This window comes from Heloderma suspectum, chromosome 2 (genome assembly GCF_057233095.1).
Source record: "Heloderma suspectum isolate Gila_16-S chromosome 2, 16-S_ref, whole genome shotgun sequence".
NCBI classification, from domain to species: domain Eukaryota; kingdom Metazoa; phylum Chordata; class Lepidosauria; order Squamata; family Helodermatidae; genus Heloderma; species Heloderma suspectum.
The window spans coordinates 74054042-74080801 of NC_139459.1; the positions used below are offsets into that span (position 1 = coordinate 74054042).

At 43.3% G+C, this 26760-nt stretch overlaps 1 long non-coding RNA gene across 1 annotated transcript in view; it reads right to left on the bottom strand.

Annotated features, from left to right (window-relative positions):
- The window catches only part of LOC146352356 (uncharacterized), an 88991-nt gene that overhangs the window by 34331 nt on the left and 27900 nt on the right, over positions 1 to 26760 (bottom strand). The gene's annotated exons all lie outside the window — the stretch shown is intronic.

Genomic DNA, 26760 nt, shown 5'->3' on the forward strand with positions numbered 1-26760 from the left:
CTTCACAGCATAATCCTATACAAGTCTACTCAGAAGTAGCTCCCATTGAGTTCAGTGAGTCTTACAGGTAAGTCTATGTAGGACTGCAGTCTCAATATATTTGATAAAACCTTTATCTGTAGAAAGAATAACCCAGAATGTGATGAAGAAAGCCATGCTATCCTGGATTAAATTGATTAATAGCAGTTTTCCTGAAAAGATTAAAGCAGGCAGCCTGGCATCATTTTGCATTGTGTAATGTATGAATATATATATTGGGAGAGCTGGTTTACAAACTGACATTGTCTCTGGCTGCTTTGAAGGGATGTATGTATTTGTGCTTACCGCAGAGAAGGAAAACAACAGACCAAAGGTTTTAAAATGGCACTCAAGGCTGTCAGTCAGGAAAGCACTGCTGTAACCTTTCTCCTCCCCTTCTCCTCCCCTTCAGGCCAGTACTCTTGTCTTGTGTTGGATACACCTTGTTTGGAAGCTCGGTAGTTATTTTCTCTAATAACTAAACGCTGACTGGCTCTGAAGGAGGCAACCTCATGTTTTGGGAGACTTAGTGGGATGTCCATTTGAACTCATGTTTTGCGGGGAGGGTCACTTTCTTCTCACCTGCAGTTGTGTAAATGGTTCCACTCCCCTAAAACGGTATTCAACATGAACCTGGAATAAAGACCCTCTGGAAATCAGGAATGATTCTACTTAGCTTCTCAAGAAGGAAATGTGAAGAAAATGAGAACAATCTGCAATCGTGAGAGGAGCAGTTACAGGGACACAGTTGGTTGAACCAAACTGAAATGTAAGACCTGCCAACTCAGGATACAAAGAAGACACTGAATCAGAAGGGAAAGAGAAAACAGGTAAGTCCCAAGAGACTCTTATTTCAATAACAAAAATACAGATAATGCCAAATAAAATTACTTAGCTAGGTGGAAATCCTTTATAAAGGGTACAGAAACAAGGAGGCACAAGCCTATACAATTTACTTTATGTGGTGTTTATGTGGGGTCTAACTTTTAAAAGCATTTTATCTTACATTTTTCTAATAAAATGTAAATACCCCTTTTAAATGTTGTATAATACTACCTTTCAGCTTAAGCCTTTGGGGTGATTATATATATATATATATATATATATATATTCTCTGTGTGTGTGTGTGTGTGTGTACATGCATGCGCGCACACACAGAGACACACGCAGAAAGAGAGAGACTTATTTTGTAATTCTGTATATGCCATTCTTGGGATTTTATTGAATTGATTTGACTTATTTATTACTCATCTGATTAAACAAGATAAAGACAGGGTTCAGCCTTATGGATGGAATGGAGAAGTCAAAACTTCACATCAGTAACTTATTTCCTAAAGTTTCAAACAAAACAAACAAAACTAAGATTACATAGCAATATATTCTAGATTGCTATTGCTTGTAAGGAAGCATGAAAATTGAGGACAGCAGAATCCAACAGAAAGTTCTCATAATCCTAATTATATTTTTATTCCTTTAAAATCAAAATAATTGAGGACAGCATAATCTAACAGAAAGTTCTCATAATGCTAATTGCATTTTTATTCCTTTAAAATCAAAACATGTGATCCAACACACTACAAAATTCAGGGCAGATGTGAATTTCATTCCTTTTTAAATGTGTGGGTTGCAGCAAATCTCAGATCTTTCCTGCCCATTAACATATGAGTCTAACAATATTTTTTCCACTTTGATTCAGGAATGCATGCTTATCTTACACACTGCATAAGCTTTTATAAAAGCAGCTATGCATTTTCACTTAGTTATTAATACTTTGCAAGGAACCCTTTCCTAATTTTTGCTCTGTCCCTCTAAATATGATAATGAAAGGCAATCAATTATTGAAGATTTCAAGTAAGATCAAAAGCTTTTGCAGTTTTATATTCATTAACATGCTAGAAATGCAACTTTGGCAAAAACCATTCCCACTGCAGTATGTGTTTCACCACCAGGTGCAAATCTAAACAAAACACACTAATATTGCCATGCCAGTAATAAATTTATTCCATATGGCTGTAATGTGATCAAATACAAAATGGGTAAATTGATATACAGATGACATTTTGATAAGGGAACTATAACAATATTCCTGTGAAACCTGCATTTCATTTTCTTATCTACATATAAGAATGTTCATCATGCTGCATACACCCTACCTTCCATGTACACCTTCTATGTATACTGCTTCTGGGATATGTCAAGTAGGGTTCCAAAGGGGTTGGGAGTTAACAACTGCATAAAATCCACAGACAGGAAAAAAGCAAGGAGAAAATCCCAGATACTGAAAAAAGATTTACTGGTAACACCAATGTGTTTCGGAAAATCCTTCCTCAGGGGCACATTTTCTACAATGATTCAACAATGCAAGGGACACTCCTGTCTAGAAGTGTCCCTTACATTGTTGAATCATTACAGAAAATGTGCCCCTGAGGAAGGATTTTCTGAGACATGTTGGACCTACCAATAGATAGTTTTTTCAGCATCTGGAGTTTCATCCACCCCTCTTTCCCCTTAAATGACTTTTGAGCACAATTTGTAAGAAGACTATGTGGCTAGTGGTTTATATTGTTTTGAACACAAACCTAACTTCAATAGTGCAGCTGCTGTAAAAGAGCAGAGTATACAGAGTATACAGAAAATGAGTCATTGAAAATTGTGAGATATATACCCAGTCATGTGTCACAGTGGCAAATCCTGGGTTATTTAAGCCACAATTCATGAAGACATGTACCGCCTATGAGCTGCTTCTTGTTTCTGTAAAAAACCTCAGATTGGCCCAAATGGAGGTTGTGTGCATGACTAAACAACTTAGTGGTTAACCCATGGTTTGTTGAATTAACTACTGGGTTGTTTAGCCCCTAAACAACCCACCAGTCTGGATTTGCATATCACACTCATAACCTCCGTTTGGGTCAGTTGGAGGTTAATAGGGATGTACGAAACTCACCACTTCGCGGAATTGATTTGCGGTGGGGGGAAGGCACTTCGTCCCTCCCCCTGGAATCCTCGATGGGGGGAGGCAATCCGGTCCTCCTCCCCGGAATCCTGCCCGGCTGGCTCCGTTCCATGGCAGCTCCGCGGAGCAGCCGGCCAGGGCCGTCAGCAGCCGGAGTTCCAGCCGCAGACGGGCTGCTGCGGATGCAAATGGCGGCCGCTGTAGTGGCCGCCATTTGCGTCCAGCCAGGCTGCCATGATAGGCTATGTAAGTATTTACGTAGCCTATCATGGCTGGGCAAAAAACAAAACAAAACAGCATACGCAAATGGCAGTGGCTACGACGGCCACCATTTGCGTTCCCTATTTTTCGCAGTTTTATCTTACATAAATATTTACGTAGGCTATTACGGAGAAAAAAAGGGGAACGCAAATAGCGTAGTGGGCGCTATTTACATTCCTTTTTTCCCGCTGTAATAGCTTATGTAAATATTTACGTAGGCTAAAACGGCGGGGGGGAAAGGAATGCAAATAGCGCCCACTACGCAATTTGCGTTCCCTTTTTTTTCGCCGTAATAGCCTACGTAAATATTTACGTAGGCTAAAACAGCGAGGGAATGCAAATGGCAGCCGCCATAGCCACCGCCATTTGCGTATGCTTTTTTTTGTTTTTTGTTTGCTTGGCTTGCTGTGATAGGCTACATAAATACTTACGTAGCCTATCACGGCAAAGACCAGGATGCAAACCGCCACCGTCCGGAACATTTGCCCCAGGTAAGCTTCATCCCAGGGGGAAAACCACGGGGGGGGGCAGGCCATTCCGCCACGGATTTCGGGGGGGGCGAATGCCAGTGCATTCGGCCTCACTGAAATCCGTGGCAGAATTCTCCACCATCCCTAGGTTATTTATGGAAAATGGAAGAGGCTCATGCACAGTGCATATCTCTGCAAATCATGGGTTAGTTGATGCCTGAATGCCACCATGATGTGTGAACAGCCCATATTGTGGCACCCAATTTATGGTTTACAGAGCTCTTCTTACTACTTTTGATAATGTGAGTTCATGAAGCTAAGCAGGGTCAGCCCTGGTTAGTACTTGGATAGGAGACCGCCTGGGAATCAGACTTCCTGCATTGAGCAGGGGGTTGGACTTGATGGTCTTGTAGGGCCCTTCCAACCCTGTGATTCTATGAGATAATAAACTGAGTATTTAGGAGGACAACTAAATCTGAACTGTACTTTGGTTCAGCTATTAAGCATACCAATCCTGACTTTTTTTAAAAAACACTGTGTGTTCTGGGGCTACACCATGTACTGACTCATATGCGGAATTTGGAAGACATTCGCTTCATTTCATCTTGAGCTTGTGAAGTATATTGAATTTGGCGTGTTGGTTTCCTATTTATAAAATTTGGAAGAGTTATCCTTGCTGTGGTATTTGAAGGCATAGTTAGTTATGCCCTTTGGATCTATGGTGGAAGATACTATATGGAAGCTTTCTTTTGTTACAGGAGATTAGTGAAAAAAAATCTAAATAAAAAATATTTAAATAAAAATAAATAAATACATAAAAATAAGAGAGAGAGAGAGAGAGAGAGAGAGAAGTAGGATATTGGCAAGACCATTTTTCGGAACAGCAAAGCCTAATTACCCATGCGTCTTGGAAGCAGCGGAAAACCACCCCTATTCCTTTAGAAATATATGCAAGCCTACTGATCTTTTTTCAAAAAGTCCTCTGCGTATGATGTACTCTGATGTATTTTCTATAAAGCCCCTGTCCTACAGCATGTATTCATCAAAGAGCTAATAAGAACATCGGCTTTTTTCAAGTTCTTAATGAGCATCACTTTATTCATTGAAAAGCAGATTATTAGAAGGGCGGGATGGTCTTTTGCCAAAGGAAGGGAAATTCAAGAAGCATGGCATTCTACGACACAAATCCTGTTACATGAACTTAGATAAGTTACTGAAGTTCTCAGGCTAGTGTCCAGCGGGGGGCTTATGCCAATTCTGCACAACGGCTTATGCCCCTGCGTCCTGCTGATTCCGTTGTGCAACGGCCCCCACTGCTTGTGAATGGCAATTTTGTGCTTCCGCCTTCCAGGCGCAATGTGAAACAAGCAGAAACCCTCATTTCTAGAAGGAGGCAGGTCAGCAGAGCTAACCCAAGGGAGTTCCGCTGACCTGCCTCCTTCCAGAAATGAGCATCTCCACTTGTTTTGGAGCTTCCTCTAGGAAGCGCTAAATCTCCGAAGCATACGTGGTGGGTCCCACCTGTGCAATGGAATCAGCGGGATCCACAGGTTGTGGAATGGAACGGGTGGGGCAGAAGGCAATCCGCAGAAACGCTTGTGCCAAATGGCCGGTACGCGATTGGCTGCAGTAGTGAGGATGGGAGGGGGAGAAGAAGGCGCAGCTCCCCTCCCCTCCTCCATCCCTCCTACTGTGGTGGCGGTGGTGGGGACAGGCTGGCCATTTTACATAAGCGTCAGACACTTACATAAAACAACTGGGGTCTATCCCTGCTGCTGCCACTGCAATAGCAGGGATGGAGGAGGAGAGGAAAGGTGCTTCCTCTCTCCTCCTGCTGTTCCCATTACTGTGGCAGCAGCAGCAGGGGCAGGCTGCTCAGGGAGGAAGAGGGAGGCCGTGTGCTTGCCCGACTGGGTGCAAGCCAAATTGGGCAAGCCTGGACGGCCATGCACTGGTGTCTGGGGGGCTAAGCGCAAGAGAAATCGCCAGGCTTCAAGCCCCAAATGGACGCTCACGCCATCCCTAGACCTTGTATGTTACCTACCCCACTTCAGTGCTCCTGCTGACAGCTGGAACATACAAGGGCATTGACCAGGCAAGACTACACACATCGGACAGGCAAAAGTGTGTTTTGCACACATGCGAAATCTGGGGGGGGGGGGGATTACAAATGCATTTGTGTACTCCCAAACCACCGAAAAGAAGAAGTGGTAAATGAAAACAGGTAGTGATCAGAGTGAGAGTGGGGGCTGGGTGAGGAGACGATGCAGGTTCTGCTGCAAGGGCACCTGGGATATGTGCTGGAGCTGGCTAGAGGACTAAAGGGGAAGGAGGGGGAGAACAGGGGGTTGGACTTGATGGTCTTGTAGGCCCCTTCCAACCCTACTATTCTATGATTCTATGAAGGCATGGCAAGCCTGATCATCTGATGGGCATACCATCGGTTGTTCAGAGAACAACCAACCCACCATGGCTTATTCGCAGGGTGGCTTAGCGTGACATGTGAATCTACCCATATTCTAAAATGAAAATTTCACACTGGTTATTAATATCTCTATTATGTTATGACAGAACCATCTTATCAGAGTAGTTTGTGAACAGAATGGTAAATATCAGGCCTTGGTTAGGCACTGCCATATATCATGTGGATATATTCTGTCATTTTCAATGGTGTTTTGGATGCACATACACTTCTAGAACTGATAGCTAGAAAAATAAAATATTCACCGAGCAGGGTCATCTTCCATCATGATTTCAGATTGCTATATCCTGGCTCTCATACAGCCAGTTAATTTCTTTTTCCAGCTGTGCAAAAGAATTTAGCTATCTTTCTCCATCATTATAAACCAGCTGCTCTTTCTTCTAGAGATGGTCTCTGATGGAAAATTTGCAAAGCCCACCTTTTATCATGGCTGTCATGGAACAAAGCCAAATCAGAGTGGTCATAATTACAATGTCATTTCATTTCCCCACATCTCTGGATAAATGCCAACAATTTAGGGATGGATTAATCTGTCAATTTCATTTTATCATTCTTCCAATATTCATTTTGTCTTATGTATGTGTCAGTGTGCAAAAACAATTGTAAAAGTCAGTACAAAAAATGTATGCATTTTTGTGCATGTGCATTTTTGTATTCTGTTTTGCCTAATATACACTTTTCCAAATATTTTCCCCTAACAAAATGCATTTTCCACAATATTTTCACTAATATTTGCTAATTCACTAATTGTACATAATGTTTACTAAATTGTTGTGTACTGCTTTGATGGCTTTTTAGTGAAAGAAAGAAAGAAAGAAAGAAAGAAAGAAAGAAAGAAAGCAGGCAGGCAGGCAGGCAGGCAGGCAGGCAGGCAGGCAGGCAGGCAGGCAGGCAATATATACATGCTAATAATAAATATGTACATCTTTGTTGCTTGTCTCCCAGTATTCATATTTTTGTATGGGGAGGCAAGGGGGAGGTGGAGGCGGCCCATTAGGGCTGAAGCCCAATTATCTCTCCCTTAAACCCCCCTCCCCCTTGCCCTCCTGAGGAGTGGGGAGAGGGAAAATGAAAGGGAAAGAGAGGGAGGGAGTTGTCAAAAGACAACAAGGACTACACCATGTTACATTATGAGGGGTGGAGACAAGGGGAATGAACTAAGGTTAACCACAAAAACGGGGATGAGCCTGGGGGTAATTTACATTAATTGGGATATGTCTGGGAGACACATTTTACATAAACTGGGAGAGTGGAATTCAAAGTAGTGTCTGGGATGCTGGCACTTCCCGCCAAAAAAAAAAGAATGAGTCATCATAAGACTACAATACCAACTCTGACCAGTAGATAGTGCTGTGATGTTAGGTGTGGCACAAAATGGGGGATGCCACAAAATGGCCACTATGCTTCAGAAATCCAAATCTGAAGCTGGAACACCCCTATAATTAACCGTGGTGATGTACTTCTCTGATGTTTGCATTACTTCACTTTTCCATTGTTGTGTTACATCCCGTCTCCAATATTGTGTAAAGTCGCTTCTCCCTAGGGATGTACAAATCCCTTACCTTGTTCCACGTGGGGTCATTCGCGGCGGGGGGGAGGCACTCCATTCCTCCCCCTGAAATTCTCTCTGGCTGGCTCCGCTCCATGGCGAGTCCGTGGAGCCGCCGGCCGGGGCCGCCTGCAGCTGGACATCCAGCCGCTGGCCTGTGCAGGGACACAAATGGCGGCCGCCATTGCCGCTGCCATTTGCATCTGTGTCTTTAGCCGTGATAGGCTATGTAAATATATACGTAGACTATCACGGCTAAAGACATGAACGCAAATGGCGGCAGCTACGGTGGCCGCCATTTGTGTTCCTTCCTATTGCCGTGATAGGCTACATATATATTTACGTAGCCTATCACAGCAAAAGACGGGCACAAATGGCGGCCGCTTCACCATTTGTGCCCATGTCTTTTGCCGTGATAGGCTACGTATATATTTACATAGCCTATCACGGCAAAAGACAGGGGTGCAAATGATGGCAGCTATGCCATTTGCGTCCCTGCCCTGAGCCGTGATAGGCTACGTACATACGTAGCCTATCATGGCTTGCCAGGTATGCAAATGGCGGCCGCTGTAGCGCCCACCATTTGTGGCCGCAGCCTGGCAGCACCTGGAACTGCCAGAGCTGCTGCTGCTGCCGGAGCTGCCGCCACCACCGCAGCCGCAGCCAGGTAGGCTCCGTTTCGCGGGGCTTTAGTGGGGTGGTGGGGCGGGTTGCTCTGTTCTGTCACGGATTCTGGGGGGCTGAATTCACTGGAATTTGGCCTCCCTGGGATCCATGGTGGAATTCTCTAACATCCCTACTTCTCCCATGCAAAGAGCTTTATTGCAGTAGCGATCTGGCAAGGTCATGGGAGCCTGTCATCTGTGGCAGATATCTCCGACATCCCTACCTGCACCTACATTGCTGACTACAGCACTGACTATTCTCTTGCCTGCAGTAAGGTCAAAGTGCAACCTTGAAAACTATATGAATCTAAATGTGAAGGTCTCCCATATATCAGCACTCCTGACTAGTGTTAGGATCAGTGTGGAGTGGTTACAGTGCTGGACTTAGAGCTGAGAAATCTGAATTTAAATTGCTGCTCAGCCACAAAAGCTTACTGGGTAACTTCAAGTTGAGCTATAGTGACTGATCCAACTATCTCAGTAGGTGGTTGTGTGGATAAAAAGGAGGACCGCATATACTGTGCTGGTGGGTTTTGGAGGAAGGGTGGAATAAATAAAATAATACTTAAAAAGTAGTATTGCTGGAATTTTCAGACACTATTAAGGAGAGAATAACCAAATAAAGCCTAGAAGTAAACACTAAATAAGGTTAGAGTTCTTTAAAATAATAACATATAATTCAGCTACCTTTTGGAAGAAGATGGTCTACAGTAGTCTTCACAAGCCTGGATCCTGCTAAATGTTTTGGACTACAACTCCCATCAACCCTACACACCATGGCCAATGATCAGTTGCAGGCCAAAATATCTGGGGCAACCCAGGTTGAGGAAAGCTTGTCTACAAGAAGGACTGCTTGGGGGAAAAAATTCAGATGAAATGATATTAGTCAAAGAAAGTAGCTTATCTGCACAACATGAATCCATCATCAAGAACATTTAGGTCAGCAGAAAACACACTGAAAATTCAGATAGACCCAGTACTGTACTGAATCTGACCCACCCCAAGAAATATAGGCTTTTGATTTGTGCTATGAATGAAAAGATTAAGAAGACCCTCCACCTTACTGTCTGATGAAGGCAATGGATTATCACTGATGGGATCAAGCAGATGTTGGAGAATTTTGCCGCAGATTCCAGGGAGGCTGAATGCCAGTGCATTCGGGCCCCCGGAATCCATGGTGGAATGAAGCCACCCGCCCCACCACCCCGCAAAATGGGCCTGGAATGGAACCTACCTTTGTCGGCTGTTCTGGTGCTCCTTGAATGGCGTCTGTGTCTGCAGCCGCCATTCGCCTCCTTTCGAATGGCCGTGATAGGCTATGTAAATACTTATGTAAATATTTGCATCCCTGCGCAGCCCAGCAGCTGGATGTCTGGCTGCGGGTGGCCCTGGCCAGCGGCTCCGCCGAGTCGCCGCAGAGCAGAGCCAGCCGGGGAGAATGGAGTGCCTTCCCCCACCATGAATGACCCCGGACGAAACGGTGAGTCAATTTCGTACATCAATTTTCGTAAAGATGTCACACTAGATGAAACACTGGCAAGTGACAAGAACATATGGCACCATAGACACAAAAAGCTACGCTATAAAATAGCTTAAGAATATGTACAAGCATTAAAAGTAGAATTATGATCCTCCCACTGAAGATTACGGATTTGATAGTTCAGGCAGGTCCTGACAATCCAGGATTGGCCTTCTCAGCTACCAGAGGACATGAAACTGAAATTACTCCACATAATTCAAAGAGATCCATTGTGTTACACTAACACAGGGACAGGCAACCTGCTGTCCTCCAGAAGTTTTGGATTGGAACTCCCATAAACCCTGACTATTAACCATGCTGCCGGGAATAATAATAGTTGTTGTTGTTGTTGCTGTTGTTGTTATTAATAATAACATTTCTATACCACCCCATAGCCGAAGCTCTCTGGGCAGTTTACAGAAATTAAAACATTAAAATACAATATACAAAGTTTAAAAGCCATTTACATAAAACATACAGACAATATACACAAAGACAACACTTAACTAAAAACAGCTTTGAACAGTCAATCATAATGAAACACAGGTCGAGGACTGATTAAAAACTCATCACGTGCTGCCAAATGCCTGAGAGAAGAGGAAGGTCTTAACCTGGCGCTGAAAAGACAACAATGTTGGCACCATGCAGGCCTCATTTGTAGGGATGGGGAGAATTTCTCCCCGAAACTTCGGGGGGCTGAGTGCCAACGTATTCGGCCCCCCGAAGTAGTTTCGGGGAGAAATTCTCCGTACCCCCCCGCCCCCCCCCGGGATGGGACTTACCTTTCCCGAATGTCCCTCCCGGTGGCGGGTCCCAGCGGCGGTTTGGCAGGTCTTCGACAGGGGCAGAGGCGGCAGCCGGTCTTTCAACCGGCTGCCACCGCCGCCATTCCAATAAAAGTAAAAAAAAAAAAAAAAGCCCCCGTGATAGGCTACATGACGATTAACGTAGCCTATCACAGCTAGATTTGCAAAGTCAGCCATGATAGGCTACGTAAATCGTCACGTAGCCTATCACGGGTGACTTAAAAAAAACAAAAACGCGTACGGCTAATGGCGGCCCCCATAGGGAGCCGCCATTCGCGTTCCTTATTTGGTCGCTGTAGTCTACGTAAAGATTACGTAGACTACGGCGAAAATAAGGGCAATGCTATTTGCGTTGTCCTTATTTTCGCCGTAGTCTACGTAAAGATTTATGTAGACTACAGCGACCAACTAAGGAACGCGTATGGCGGCTCCCTATGGGGGCCGCCATTTGCGTACGCACTTTTTTTTTTTTAAGTCACCCGTGATAGGCTACGTGACGATTTACGTAGCCTATCACGGCTGACTTTGCAGATCTAGCCATGATAAGCTACGTTAATCGTCACGTAGCCTATCACGGGGGCGTTTTTTTTTTAACTTTTTATTTCGCGGCCGGGCGAGGCAAGGCGCCTCCTCCCCGGCCTGAATTTCGGCCAGGCGAGGCGGGAAGCCTCCCCCCCGGCCTGAATTTCGGCCGGGCGAGGAGGGAAGCCTCCCCCCCGGCCTGAACTTCGGGGGGAGCAGCGAAGCACCTCCCCCCCACTGCGAAGCAAGCTGCGAGACCAGGTAAGTGGCTTTCGTGCACCCCTACTCATTTGGGAGATTGTTCCGCAGGTGGGGACTGAGAAGGCCCTCTCCCTTGTTGCCACCATCTGAGCTTCCCTCAGATGAGGCACCCAGAGGAGGACCTTAGATATTGAATGTAGAGTATGGGTAGGTTCATTTCAGGAGAGGTGCTGAGGGGATTGCAGTCCCAAGCCATGTAGTGCTTTATAGGTTAAAACCAGCACCTTGAATCGAGCTCAGAAGCATATAGGCAGTCAGTGCAAGTGGGCCAGAGCTGGTATTATATGTGTGGACCTTCTAGTCCCAGTTATCAATCTGGACACCACATGTTGCATGAGCTGCAGCTTCTGAACAGTCTTCAAAGGCAATCCCACATAGAGCACATTGTAGTAATCTAACTTGAAGGTTACCAGAGCATAGACAACTGAAGCCAGGTTATCTCTGTCCAGATAGGGGCATAACTGGGCCACCAACTGAAGTTGGTAGAAGTTACTCTGTGCCACTGAGGCCAGCCTCAAGTGACAAAGATGGCTCCAGGAGGACCCCTTCAGGGGGAGTTCAACCCCATCCAGAACAGGTTGAGCACACTCCATCCTATCAGAAGAACCACCCACTAGCAGCATCTCAGTCTTGTCTGGATTGAGCTTCAGTTTTGAGCTTGATTAGCCCTCATCCAGTCCATTGTCTCAGCCAGGCATAGATCTAGCACATCCACAGCATCACCTGAAGAAGATGAAAAGGAGAAGTAGAGCTGTGTGTCATCAGCATACTGATGACAACACACTCCGAAACTCTGGATCATCACAGTCAACAGTTTCATGTAGATATTGAACAGCATGGGGGACAAAACTGACCCTTGCAGAACCCCATACTGGAGACTCCACGGGGCTGAACAATGTTCCCTAAGCACCACCTTCTGGAGCCGACCCTCCAAGTAAGAGCAAAACCACTTCAATGCACTGCCTTTCACATCCAATTCAGAGAGTCATCCCAGAGTTGTAGTCCAAAAGATCTGCAAGACACAAGGTTGTCTTGCACTAACAAATGGGATATGCAAGATCCCACTGCAATTGTATACATGTCTACTCAGAAGTAAGTCCCATTAAGTTCAGTGGGGCTTAATCACAGGTAAGTAACTATAGGATTGCAGCCAAAATTATGTCTGCTGGAGAACCAGTCTATATAGAGATTCCTGAATTAACAATAGCAATAGGCTTGTTCAATTATTTTGTTGAACAGCTAGGAGAGATCATTCAGGGAGTTGTAGTTCAATGTCATCAGTATGTGGATGACACTGTCTCTTCTTTCCATCTTGTTCTAGAGTGGCTACAGAGGTCTTAAACTGGTGCCTGGAAGCGTTAATGGCCTGGCAAACAATGTGAAGCTTATGCCAGATAAGACAGAGGTGCTCCAGGTCAGTCGAGACGGGGGCTCAATCTGTGTTAGATGGAATAGCACTCTCCTGGAAAATGTACGTCCATTGTTTGGGGATTCTTCTGAACCTGACCTTGAGTCTGGATGCCCACATATTGGTTGTGGCCAAGAGTGCCTTCGCACTGCTGCTTTGCAGTGCTGAGGTTGGGTGCCAACTTTGCCCATTTCTGGAGACTGCAGATCTGACCATGGAGACACATGCCTTCATTACATCATTTCTGGAATACTGCAGTCGAGCTGCTTATGAAAGAGTGTTGTGGTTCAGAATGAGGCCACATATAGGGAGCGGTTATTGCATGTTACTGCAACAACTGCGATGGTTTCCACTTTGTTTCCAGCCCAGTTCAAAGTGCTAGTGATGACCTTTAAAGCCCTTCGTGATTTAGGACGAGGCTATATGAAGGACTGCCTACTCCCGTATTTCATTTAATTTCCTTTATGCAGTTTATGAGTCACCCTATTGCCAAAGCTCTCAGAGTGACAGACACAATAAAAGCAAAAATAAAACCCATGATAAAATCAGATAATAAAACATATTAGAAGTATTTTTTTTAAATCAGCAACAAAAATCAGCATTTCAAAGAGATAAATAAATGAGCCACTATAACATGGAGAAGATTTTAATATGCAGCATTAAACATACTAAAAATAAGCAAGCAGCCGTTCACGTACATATGAGCAAGCTTGCCTACTAAAATCTTCATCAGAGGTCATCTTATGTATTCCAGTGTCCCCAGAAGTATGCATAGTTGGGCCCTTGTCAGTGGCTGCCTGCACCGGAGCTCTGGAACTTCCTCTTGAGGGAGGCTTGTCTTGCCTTCTCCTCAATGGACTTCCACCAAATGATTAAAACCTCCCCTGTTTAGAAGGGCTTTGGGGATATATGAATAGTTTCAAGGTTCTGCACTGATCTGTGTTTAAATTTGTCGTACTGAATTGTTTTCATCACTAGAGACATCTACTTGTTTTAATGGCTGCCTTATATGATATTTATCTTCTCATATTCTTTTGTTTTAAGTAATCTAAAAAACTTGGTTTTATGTTGTTAGCCGTCTTGAGCTTTTTAAAGGAAAAGTGGGATAAAATGAAACAAACAAACAAACAAACAGGCTTTTTCTCTCTTTCATCTGATCTTTCTGAAGTTAAATTGCAGTGTATGGCCAGAACATTTTGTAAGAACTTTCCCAACTTTATTATGCTGCTAAGTTCTCTTATTTTCTAAAACAATGTGCTTTGGAAAATAATTTTAGGGAGCATAGCAAAATAAGGAGATTGTTATTTGCATTGCCAACAATATAATGGAGATGGCTGATCTTAACATTACTTATTAGTAAAGGTTTCCCATTTGTGGCTCAGACAATGTGTAGAGAATACATTGCTTTATGTACTTTGATACTCCTTATTTGGCTTTGCCAGAAAGGAACTGGTAGTTAGCCTTGAAATAATAAAGACACATACAAAGGCTTCTTTTTCACTAATACAGTAGCAATGTAAAAAAACCTACATTTTATTTATGAGCTTTTCTACACGAGGTATTTATTGTGTGCTTGTGATTCCTTGTGATTCCTTACTTATGGTTGTCTTATGGGTTCTTTAGACAATGTTGTGTTCCTCCAGTTTTGCTTCTGTTTTTTAAGACCACTTTCCTGGATTTTTTTAGAGCAGGGAAAATGGGGTATTATTTCTGAAGTGGAAATAACTACTTGTGTATTTGTGTTATCCCGCTATAGCATGTGCCGCCTAAAGATTATGTAGTGGAAAAACACGAAAGGAAAAGCTCTTTGTGTACGGCTCGGATCTCAATTCTGTGATGAAACTAAAAGTGAATACAGCGATCAACAGCCTCATGTAGAAAAGTTTTATTAAATAATTTATATCCTGCCTTTCTGCATGTAGCACCCAAGGCAGATAATGATGATGATGATGATGATGATGATAGAAGAAGAATAAAAATTAAAATCGTAACAAAATATAAACAGAGAAGAGCAGATAGCAGATCAAGGGCCAATAAAAAATGAAAATATAAAACAGCAGCAAATTACAAACTGGTTGAGCAAGACGGGTTAAAATCAGCTTGAGAGGCAAAGGCTACTCTAAATTTAAAAACTGCTTGCTACTGGTGGAAAGAAATGACTGAAAATAATATGATTTGCTATAAGGGATATGATCTGTTACAATATTAAAAAGTTGCCAAGTTTTCATACCACAATATGCTGGTTAGGATTTTGAATGCTCAGTTATATACTTTGTGTTACTGATTGATTCATCTAGGGACACTCTGCATGTTATGGAAACTGCGTATTGATTTGACCTTTGTGACCTATTCTCATTCCATTTCTGTTAATATTATTATCAAAGCTGTTAATATTATTGTCAAAGCTTATGACTAGAATGAAATTTGAATTTGACTATTTTAGAAAGACAAACAGGTGCAATAATTTAAAGACAATAATTCTAAGTGCATTAATAAGTGCAGTAAAAGTAATTGCAGTAGGTAACTTTATCATACATAGTAATTAATATCACAATAGTGTTTTGTGAATAAGGACTCTGGATACTTAAAGGAATCTTCATACTATCCTAGCACAGCACATCAGCATGGAAGCTGTGGGACTGCTTCACCCGAGACTGATTCCTGTATGAAATTCCATTCACAAGATATAAAACTGCATTAGCATTTTAATGCTTGCCTTGATCACTGTATTATAAGTGCACGTAATTCATATATTCAGTTGATTGAAGTGATGATTTGGCAAAATTTATAAATGGAGACATAAACATTCCATCTCAAAGAATAGTGCGCCTCCTTCATGTCAATGAAAGCGAGTTCTGCTTCTTAATAGTCAGAACTGGCACTTCAAAAGGGTAAAAGAAATGGGGTGGGGAGTGAAAAAAAGGAAAAGTTTTCAATTTTATACATGGTAGCAGTATTTCCTTGTGGCTTTTGAAAACAGAAGTTGTAACAATTATCCATTTAAATGGAGAAAACTGTTTCTGGTAGGGGTAAATTGGAGCCCTTTTCTCCACTCCAAATTGTTCAAATAGCTTTTAGTTCTACTGCATATTAAATGTGTTCTTTTTTCTTTAGAAAGCAGACATGCAGTGCAATCCTATATACACTTACCTGGGAACTCAATCAGGCTTACATCCAAGTAAGCATGAATAGGATGCACTGTTAATGAGTGAAAAAATAAAAATTATGTCTGGCATTTAGTATCCAAGTTCCTATATGTTCAGAAAAGGACAGATTCCTGTGCAATGATGTAGTTGCATGGATTAGGGAAATATGCAAGTCAGAACATCTCTTAGCATTATGAACTAGATTCTAATGTATTAAATAAAAAAGATTTCTATCAATTTTGATCACTTATACAGGATGTACTCTACTATAATAGAATTATTATTTGCAATAACAATTTATGCCAGTGTTTTAATTGTCTCATACCAGCCAGAATAAATTTGGATCTGATCTAGACAGAAGACCCAGGCACAGAAGGAGGCATCCACAAATCATTATTATTTATATTTATATACCACTAAATATAATAAAATTAGTGAAAATTTCTCCCATATTTTTGTCAAACGTTCTCATTCAATTTGATAGAGGAGAATTTGCTTTCAAAAAGGAATTCATCGGTGAAGAAATTTCGGAGATATTGCGTTTGGGTTTCTTGGGCTTCCCTTAGGAGTGAGCATAAGTGTCCTGCTTTTTAGTGTACAATTATCTGTCTGGCAGCCTGTAGCCTCCTCAGCTTCCTTCACTTCAATTAAAGCCTGGTGGAAGACATCATGAGGTAATTCCTCCAATAGGGCTTTTTCAGATCAGGAAGTGCAGGCAGTCAGGGAGGCTAGCTGTGATGAGGTAAGCTCAAAAACACCAGAAAAATAATAATTATTATAGAACACCCTGAGAATGAGGAAGAACAATAGAAGTCCCTTTCATGGGGGAAGAAAATGTTCAGGAAATGGAGGACAGATTTTGGCAGAGCACTAATGCCATCTCATCCCTGGAGCTAGACACAATACTGCCCCCCCCCCCAAACTGGCACTATGGTGGATGCAAAATGGGGGCCAGCCTGCCAACACAGTTGATGTTGCTGCAGCACAAAAATCCCCAAAACCCTTACCAAAAAAAGAAAGAAGCTGTGCTACAAGCCCTGCCAATGGGGAGCCCTTCTGTGAGAAACTGTTGAGAATTTCTCCTTCCCCTGGGGAAATTCAGTGAAATTGTCTCCCAAATTTCTCTGCCCACAAATAAGGTGAATAATTTCAATAGGCCATTTGCACACAGCTCTAAATTCTGAATCAGGGCACACATACCCACACAGACACCACATATGCTGCATGTGTGGTTCCCATAGCCGGATCCCTTTATCTAGCCAGCCGGGTGGCACTTCTCTGTTGAGTTACTAGATGAAGACCCTGGGTGTGTTGCACCAATCAGACGTTTGGCAGTGTCAACTTTGACAGCAGCAATCACCATGGGGGTATGAATCATGATGCCTCTACTTGGATTATGGATGATGTGGAATAGTTATAGTCTTGTGATAACTTAAATGGTGGTATCAATGAGCAGTTGAGGAAAAATACATAGTTTTATCTTTCCATGAAATGCTAGATTTCTCCCATAACCAATGGCACGTGCCCATGTTTTTCTTTTATTCTACTTGCAACATGATATAAATAACTGCCAAGGCCTCAGAACGGGATGAAAAGGCTGTTTCTTGGTCTCCAGCCTTTATAAAAATTTTGTGAACCACCCAGTGAGCTTCGGCTATTGGGCGGTATAGAAATGAAATTAAATAAATGAATGAATAGAATAGAATATACAAGCAGTCTCACCAATTTATGAGTAACAGGGACAAAAATATTTGAAGATAGTTTAAAAAAATAGATGTGCTACAAGAACCTGAAATGAATCTGTTACTCCTACCAGCTGCGTGTATTTTGCCAATGAAATCACACCTTTTATTAAAATTATTTCACGACTTGCTGCAGAGCAAAGGATCCTTGTGGCAAGGTGTCCTGCCCCTTCCCACAGAGGCACAGACTGGAACTGACTGCTCCTTGACGTTGACAAACCTGCACACAGGAAATGCAACACAGACCATTCCTTCCGTCTCTACAGCTTAGGATACTCTGTCATAAATTGCAAATCTATTTTAATTACGAGAAGCCTTGAACATGGGTACTAAAATTGTGCACATTGAACTTTGTAACAAGATCCTACACTCTGGCATCCAATTGAGGTACCCAGATAAAAACCAGGGTGTTTTATGAACTTCAAAGTATCAGTATACAAGAGAACAGGTGAAGTTTGTAAGAAAATGCTGATAAGAAAAGAGTTACAGAAAAGTAGCCATGTTAGCAACAAGACCAAAATATGCTGCAGAACGCTAGGGAATGTGATTTACTTGATTGTGCCTATGAAACTACATGCAGCAATAAATCCAGCAGCCTCTAAGGTGCTGCAGGCATGTTTTGTCAATAAGAAAGCAGTGGGACAATGAGCCTGCTGCTGTTAAAGACAAGGCACTATAGGAAGTTTGCTGGGAGAATGGCTCCTGCAGTCTGGTAAAACCCAGTAAGCACACTCTGAACATCTCTACACCAACCTAAAATCTTGCATTTAAAATGGGGCTTTCTGCTTCCATTTTAAATGCAGGATCACTACGGACTCCCTTTACATGCACTTCCTTCCCCCCTTTCCTCTCTGCTTTTCCTCCTTATATGAGTCTTCCACATGTTTCATTATACAGCCACTAGATGGTGCTGTGGTGTAGCTCCTCTTATTGTGAGTTTTCCTCTTTTCATGAGAGAACTCAAGCGGAACTCAAGTTCAGTAATTTGATAACTCATTATCTCTGATCTTTTAAAAAATGGAATAAAGGTAATTTAGTGCAGGAGATGCCTTGGAGGTTGATGATATCATCTAAAGGACCCGCAAACTTCCATGAGTAACCAATCTCAATAGCAGGATAAAAGCTCCGTGTGAAGAAGCTCTCTGCCTGGAATATGTTACGAAGCATTGAGCAGCTGCTTGAGAGGAGACACATGGAGTTTGATTGGCCACTGGTATAAATCTGCACAAGTCTATTGATTTCAATACTCTTTAATCAACTTAGGTTAACAATGGACCATAATGGAAATTTTATGAGAGTTTTGAAGAACAATTTTAAATTTTTTTTTCTGAGAACAACTTGGCCTACACCTGCAACAAGTGCAAGCTGATCACGCTGCTGGAGGAAAAAGTAAGTGGACTGGAGCGGCAACTGTCAACCCTCCGGGGAATAAGAGAACACGAAGAGTTCTTGGACAGAATGGGGGAACTACAGCAGCAAAGGGCAGACCAGAAGCTTGAAGAGCAACAGCAAGATGAGGCAGTGGGAAATGCTGAGGTGAAGAAAAATGGAGTAGAGGATACTCCTTGGAAAACAGTGACAGTTAGGAGAAGAAGAACTAGACGCCACTCTGCACCAGTGGAAGCGGTGGAACTGTGGAACCGATTCCAGGTACTTGCAGATGAGACTGGAGGACAGCCTGCAGAGGAAGAATCACAGGGGAACCTGCATGAGAGTGAGCAAGAGGCTAAAGGTCAGTCAAACAGAGGCGATGAAACCCAGGCCTACAAGAAGAAGAAGAGAAGAGTGGTAGTAGTGGGAGACTCCTTGCTGCGTGGGATCGAGACCCAAGTATGTCGCGAAGACCCGTGGACTCGCCAGGTATGTTGTCTCCCGGGAGGACAGATTAGAGACGTGACTGAAAGGTTGCCTGCACTCATAAAGCCCACTGACAGGTATCCCTTTCTTCTCATCCATGTGGGAACAAATGATACCGCCAAGCGGAGCTACGAAGAGATCACGTCAGACTTTGAAGCTTTGGGAAGGAAACTCAAGAACTTTGGGGCCCAGATAGTTTTCTCATCCATCCTTCCAGTAGTTAGAAGAGGGATAGAAAGGGAACGAAAAATACTCCGGGTGAATGACTGGCTACGAAGGTGGTGCCGACGAGAGAGATTTGGATTCTGGGACCACGGGCTATACTTCCTGGAAGATGGGCTGTTGGCTAGGGATGGGTTGCACCTCACAAAGGCTGGGAAGAATGTGTTTGGCCACAGCATGAAGAACTTCATCAGGAGGGCTTTAAACTGAATCCTACGGGGAAGGGAGATGTAATGTTGGGGGTAACAATGGACGTAGGCGCATGCACTGCAATGGAGAGAACAGCTCTGATAGCGCCCAATAATAGTCTTCAGACACAGGTAGGAAGAAAGCCAGACTATGAAGCACATGGTCTTCGATGTCTATATACTAATGCCCAGAGTATGGGAAACAAACAGAACGAACTTGAACTCTTAATACAGGAGGGAAATTATGACTTGATAGGTATAACTGAGACTTGGTGGGATGACTCTCATGACTGGAATACAGCAGTTGAAGGATATAACTTGTTCAAAAAGAACAGGAGGAACAGAAAGGGAGGCGGGGTTGCACTGTATGTGAAAAATACATATCTCTGCACAGAAATACAGGAGGAGGAGCTTGGTAGCCCCATCGAGAGCATCTGGGTTGAAATAAATGGAGCAAAGAATAAAAGGAACCTGGTGGTCGGAGTCTACTACCGGCCACCCAATCAAGGAGAAGACAAGGATGAAACTTTTGAAAAGCAAATAGCCAATGTTTTAAGGAAGCATGATGTAGTAGTAATGGGGGACTTCAATTTCCCCGATATTTGTTGGGAGACAAATTCTGCAAAACATGGCCCCTCCAGGAAATTCCTGACTTGTGTGGCGGATAACTTCCTCCTACAGAAAGTAGAGGAAGGAACTAGAGGATCGGCTATCCTTGACTTGATCCTAACCAACAGAGATGACTTAGTGGATAAAGTAGCAGTTACAGGAACTCTGGGGGAAAGCGACCATGTTGTACTTGAGTTCTTGGTTCTAAGGGAAGCAAAAGCCGAGTGTACTCAAACGCGTACCCTGGATTTTAGGAAAGCTGATTTTAATAAACTCAGAACAATGATCAGTAAGGTCCCATGGCAAGCAATGCTAGCGAGAAAAGGAGTCCAAGATGGGTGGGAACTTTTAAAAAAGGAAATTCTCAAGGCACAATCACAAACAATTCCAACAAGAAGAAAAGGTGGAAGACAACAGAAGAAGCCAATGTGGCTTCACAAAAAGCTTAGGGATGACCTGAAAACAAAAAAGGACACATATAGGAAGTGGAAAGAAGGCCAAGTAACAAAGGAAGAGTACAGGCAGGTAGCACAGAATTGCAGGGATGGCGTCAGGAAGGCTAAAGCGGAGAACGAGGTGAGGTTAGCGAGGGATGCTAAAAACAACAAAAAGGCTTTCTTCAGCTACGTGCATAGTAAAAGGCAGAGGAAAGAAATGGTTGTTCAGCTATTAAATAAGGATGGCAAAATGATAACAGAGGACAAAGAAAAGGCAGAGGTGCTCAATTCCTACTTTGGCTCAGTCTTCTCCCAAAAGAGGGTCTATGACCCCCCTGGCAAAGGCGAAGTACAGGCTGAAGGGGCAGGATTGCAGCTTGAGATCGACAGGCATATGGTCAAGGAACACCTCATTACTTTGAATGAGTTCAAATCTCCAGGGCCAGATGAACTGCATCCTAGAGTCATAAAGGAACTGGCAGAAGAACTCTCAGAACCGCTGTCTATTCTCTTTGAGAAATCATGGAGGACCGGGGAAGTGCCAGATGACTGGAGGAGGGCTAACGTTGTCCCTATCTTCAAAAAGGGTAAAAAGGAGGAACCTGGGAACTACAGACCAGTCAGTCTGACATCAATCCCTGGGAAAATTCTGGAGCAGATCATAAAGCAATCCATCTGGAAGCACCTTGACAACAATGCCGTGATTACTCGAAGCCAACATGGATTTGTCAAAAACAAGTCCTGCCAGACAAATCTGATCTCATTTTTTGATCAAGTCACCTCCCTTGTAGACCGTGGGAATGCTGTAGACATCATATACCTCGACTTCAGCAAAGCTTTCGACAAAGTGCCCCATGATATCCTGATGAGCAAACTAGCTCGAAGTGGGCTAGATGAAACAATGATCATGTGGATCCACAGTTGGCTACAGAATCGGACTCAAAGAGTGCTTATCAATGGGACCTTCTCAAGCTGGGGAGAGGTAACGAGTGGGGTACCGCAGGGCTCAGTCCTGGGCCCAGTGCTCTTCAATATTTTTATTAATGACTTGGAGGAGGAGGTGCAGGGAATGCTGATCAAATTTGCAGATGACACAAAATTGGGAGGGATAGCTAATACTTTGGAAGACAGAAACAAAATTCAAAGTGATCTGGATAGACTGGAGTGCTGGGCAGAAAACAACAGAATGGCATTTAATAGGGACAAATGCCAAGTTCTGCACCTAGGAAAAAGAAACCAAATGCACAGTTACAAGATGGGGGATACGTGGCTCAACCACACTACGAGCGAGAAGGATCTTGGAATTGTCGTCGTTCACAAGCTGAATATGAGCCAACAATGTGATGTGGCTGCAAAAAAGGCAAATGCTATTTTGGGCTGCATTCATAGAAGCATCGCTTCCAAATCCCGGGAAGTACTAGTTCCCCTCTACTCAGCACTGGTTAGGCCTCATCTGGAGTACTGTGTCCAGTTCTGGGCACCACACTTTAAGAAGGATGCAGACAAGCTGGAGAGGGTTCAAAGGAGGGCAACAAAGATGATCAGGGGACTGGAAACAAAGCCCTATGAAGAGAGACTGAAAGAACTGGGCATGTTTAGCCTTGAGAAGAGAAGACTGAGGGGAGATATGATAGCACTCTTCAAGTACTTGAAAGGTTGTCACAGAGAAGAAGGCCAGGATCTCTTCTTGATCATCCCAGAGTGCAGGACACGGAATAATGGGCTCAAGTTACAGGAAGCCAGATTCCGACTGAACATCAGGAAAAACTTCCTGAGTGTCAGAGCAATACGGCAATGGAACCAATTACCTGGGGAGGTGGTGGGCTCTCCCACACTGGAGGCCTTCAAGACGAGGCTGGACAGCCATTTGTCAGGGATGCTCTGACTTGGATTCCTGCATTGAGCAGGGGGTTGGACTCGATGGCCTTGTAGGCCCCTTCCAACCCTACTATTCTATGATTCTATGATTCTATAAATCACTTTTCACTTTCTTTGATGCATACTTGACTAAGATGATGCTTGGTAGGAGATAGAGAAAAGTGAACATCTATGAATAGTTACTAAGGGCACAACCCTATGACTGCTAGACAGTGGCTAGATGGCCATGGATTGGTTGGTTTCCGGGAACCACCTCCCCCGCTCTTGCTGGCTTGTAGGTGGTGCAGATCGTCCCGCGCTCCGTGCTCATAAGAGCAGCACGGAGCGGGGCAAAAGGGGGCATTTCCCGGGGTGGGGAGTGTGGAAGTGCCAGTCTTCCAGCCTCCCCACCCCGTGCTCCAATGACCTGCAGCTAGACAGCCAAAATCAGCTGTCTAGCCGCAAATGCAGGGCAGCTGGAGCCCAGAGATGATTCCCTCCGTGCTCCTCCCGCCATGCACTGGATAGGTGGTCACTTCTGAGTTTGGACGTGGCCACCTATCCCCATAGGATTGCTCCCTCTAGATCTCAATTCAATTCACTGCATTTGTTTAAGCAACTAACCCATTTCATTTCCCTATTGTACACCTTCTTTATCCTTCTAGTGTGTGCAGAATTTTGGTTTTTTTCTCTCTTTTTGGCATAGCTGCGAAGCTTTGCTTCAACTGTTTAAAATCTCCACAATTCACTGAACTATTTAGTTGTGTCTCTTCAAAGCAATATTCAGAATACTCAGCACTCTGATTTTGGCTGTCTTCACTTCTAACACCAGTCTACAGGATCATGCAAGGAAAGAAATTGTTTGTTTTCTTTATGTGCAATAAATATTTTGTTAAAATGGCAGAACAAAAACACATACTGTCTTTATACTTAAAACAGAATGAGTGTCAGAAAAGTTAGCCCTTAAATGAAAAATACTGCTATAACAACTTTTGCTCTGTGTATGCCTGTTTTATATATATATATATATATATATATATATGTGTGTGTGTGTGTGTGTGTGTGTGTGTGTGTCTGATTTACATACACATATAGCATTTTCTTGACAGCACTATCTTTTTTCATTGCCCATATGGCTGCCCGCTCTTTCTTTCTTTCTTGAAAAAAATTGTGCTTTGCATCCATGCCTATAGTTCTACAATTGGTTATGATCTGGACTCCACAGAAACAGAATGGTGCTGTCTGCATACATTTCCTTGGATAATGTGGGTACAGGAACATGGCCCAGTCCAAGGCACTTCAAAAAATACAATCGAATGCTTGTATGCTTGAATATTAGAATACTGCTTTTAAGTGAGATAGGATCTATTTTGAAGGTGACAGACAAGTGTTTGCTAAATGACACTTTAAAATGTAGTTTAAAGCAAAGCTATTTTTAAGACTGATTTTTTTAAAAAATCAATCAGAAAGGATCATATTATTCTTGAGTAGTTGTAGTTACAATGAATGTATTCGAGTAATTATAATTAGAACAATATGCAAATGTGCACATGTCAGGCTTTTATCCCACAAATATTTCTAACTATGAGCAGTACCATTGACAATCATTGATGAGACATGCACCCAAGCAAAATGGAGAATACAGCAAACACAACACCCTCAGGAGAAGAATGGCAAGAATCGCAATCTACAGGACCCTATGCTAGTTCACCGTTCACCGTTTTCTAAAATACCCTAACCCACCCCAAATGCCTGCCTGAACAACCACGTTTTTAATGCATGGAGGAAGCTCATTAAAGAGGGGGCATGGCGGAGTTCCCTAGGGAGGGAGTTCCACAGAGTGGGGGCCACCACAGAGAAGGCCCTCTCCCTCATCCCCACCAGTCTAGCTGTCCTGGCTGATGGGACAGAGAGAAGGCCATCCGAGGCTGATCGTGTTAAGCCGCCTGTCTGGTGTTGCTGGAGGCACTCCTTAAGATAGGCTGGGCCGGAACCATGTAGGGTTTTAAAGGTTACAACCAACATCTTGAATTTGGCCCGGAAAACAACTGGTAACCAGCAACTCCTTCAGCACTGAAGTGATGTGATCTCGCCAGCGGCTGCCTTTAATCAGGCGAGCTGCTTCGTTCTGTACCAGCTGCAGCTTCCGAACCTTCTTCAAGGGTAACCCCACGTAGAGCACATTATGGTACATTAGTTGTTCATTGGACTGTCAATATTTTTGTAAATTGAGTGATCCAGATAACTGGTACATGGATTTACAATTCTTCCTATATATGATGTATTTGGGGGAAAGAATGTTGAGATCTAATATATTTGGGGGCTGAAGCAGTTGTTCCCTAATGTGTGCCAACAGGCATCCACAGTCCTTCTATGAGCACAACTGTAAGTCAAAGAGGGCGTAAATCCCCCTCAAAGAAAGGCTACTTCAAAGCCAAGTATCTAGAACTACTTGAACTAAGATGCTACAATGCATTACTCCAACACTACTTCAATAGATTTATATAAAGCCCACAGTGCGCTTGAGCTATTAGTCTTTTCTAATCCATGCTAACTTTTGGGGGAGACTGTAGTTCAAAAAAAGGTGAGTGGTGGACCTGTCCAGTCCAATTTCTAGTTCATGCTTTATAGATCATTCACCATGCTGCAGTGTAAAGGAGAATGTCTGTGCAAATGCAGTGATGACTAATTCGAGACCCACCCAGCCACCAATCTTTCATGACTTTTCAGACATACATGAAATTTAATTGCCCATCTCCAACTGACAAGCAGATTCAAACTTTCTAAATCAATTTCTAGATGAATTTGTAAATCAATACACAATTCTTACATTAGGAAGGAAATTGTTTGGTACTTTGGGAACACATGTTAGGTGAAAATCCTCCAACATTCATTCTGTAGGAACTGAATTAATTTCCAAGAAGACAAAGAAGGGTGAAGGAATCATTACTGTTCAGCTTACCAAGGCATGTATTTCAAGAGTGCTCAAGGCCTATGCCTTCAAGTCTCAATTAGGTTAGGAAAAAAGAAGAAGTTTCCAACAGGAGCCAGGAGAGTGACATATCAAAATCCTGTCTCTGGAGACCAGCAGTGTCATACTCATAGAGGCTTCATAGCAGCCTTGCAAATTAGGTCACAAAGTTACAAGCGCACAAAAATGTTTATGAGCTTACCTGCACACACAGATCTATGCTTAGTCATCTGTGGCATAATAGTGGCATGATGGTTAGGACAGCCTCACAAATAAGTTCAGAAAAATTACTAGCCTACAAAATGGTTAACTTGCCTGCCTTTTGTTGTTCAGTCGTTCAGTCGTGTCCGACTCGTCGTGACCCCATGGACCATAGAACGCCAGGCCTTCCTGTCCTGCGCTCTCTCCTGGAGCGTGCTCAAGGTCATATTCATTGCATCCGTGATGCTATCTAGCCATCTCATCCTCTGCCGTCCCCTTCTCCTTTTGCCTTCAGTCTTTCCCAGCATCAGGGTCTTTTCCAGGGAGTTTTCTCTTCGCATTAGGTGGCCAAAATATTGGAGCTTCAGCTTCATTATCTGTCCTTCCAATGAGCACTCAGGGTTGATTTCCTTTAGGATGGACTGATTTGACCTCCTTGCAGTCCAGGGGACTCGTAAGAGTCTTCTCCAGCACCACAGTTCGAAAACATCAATTCTTCGGCGCTCAGCCTTCCTTATAGTCCAGCTCTCACAGCCATACATTACTACTGGGAAAACCATAGCTTTGATTAGACGGACCTTTGTCGGCAAGGTGATGTCTCTGCTTCTTACTATGC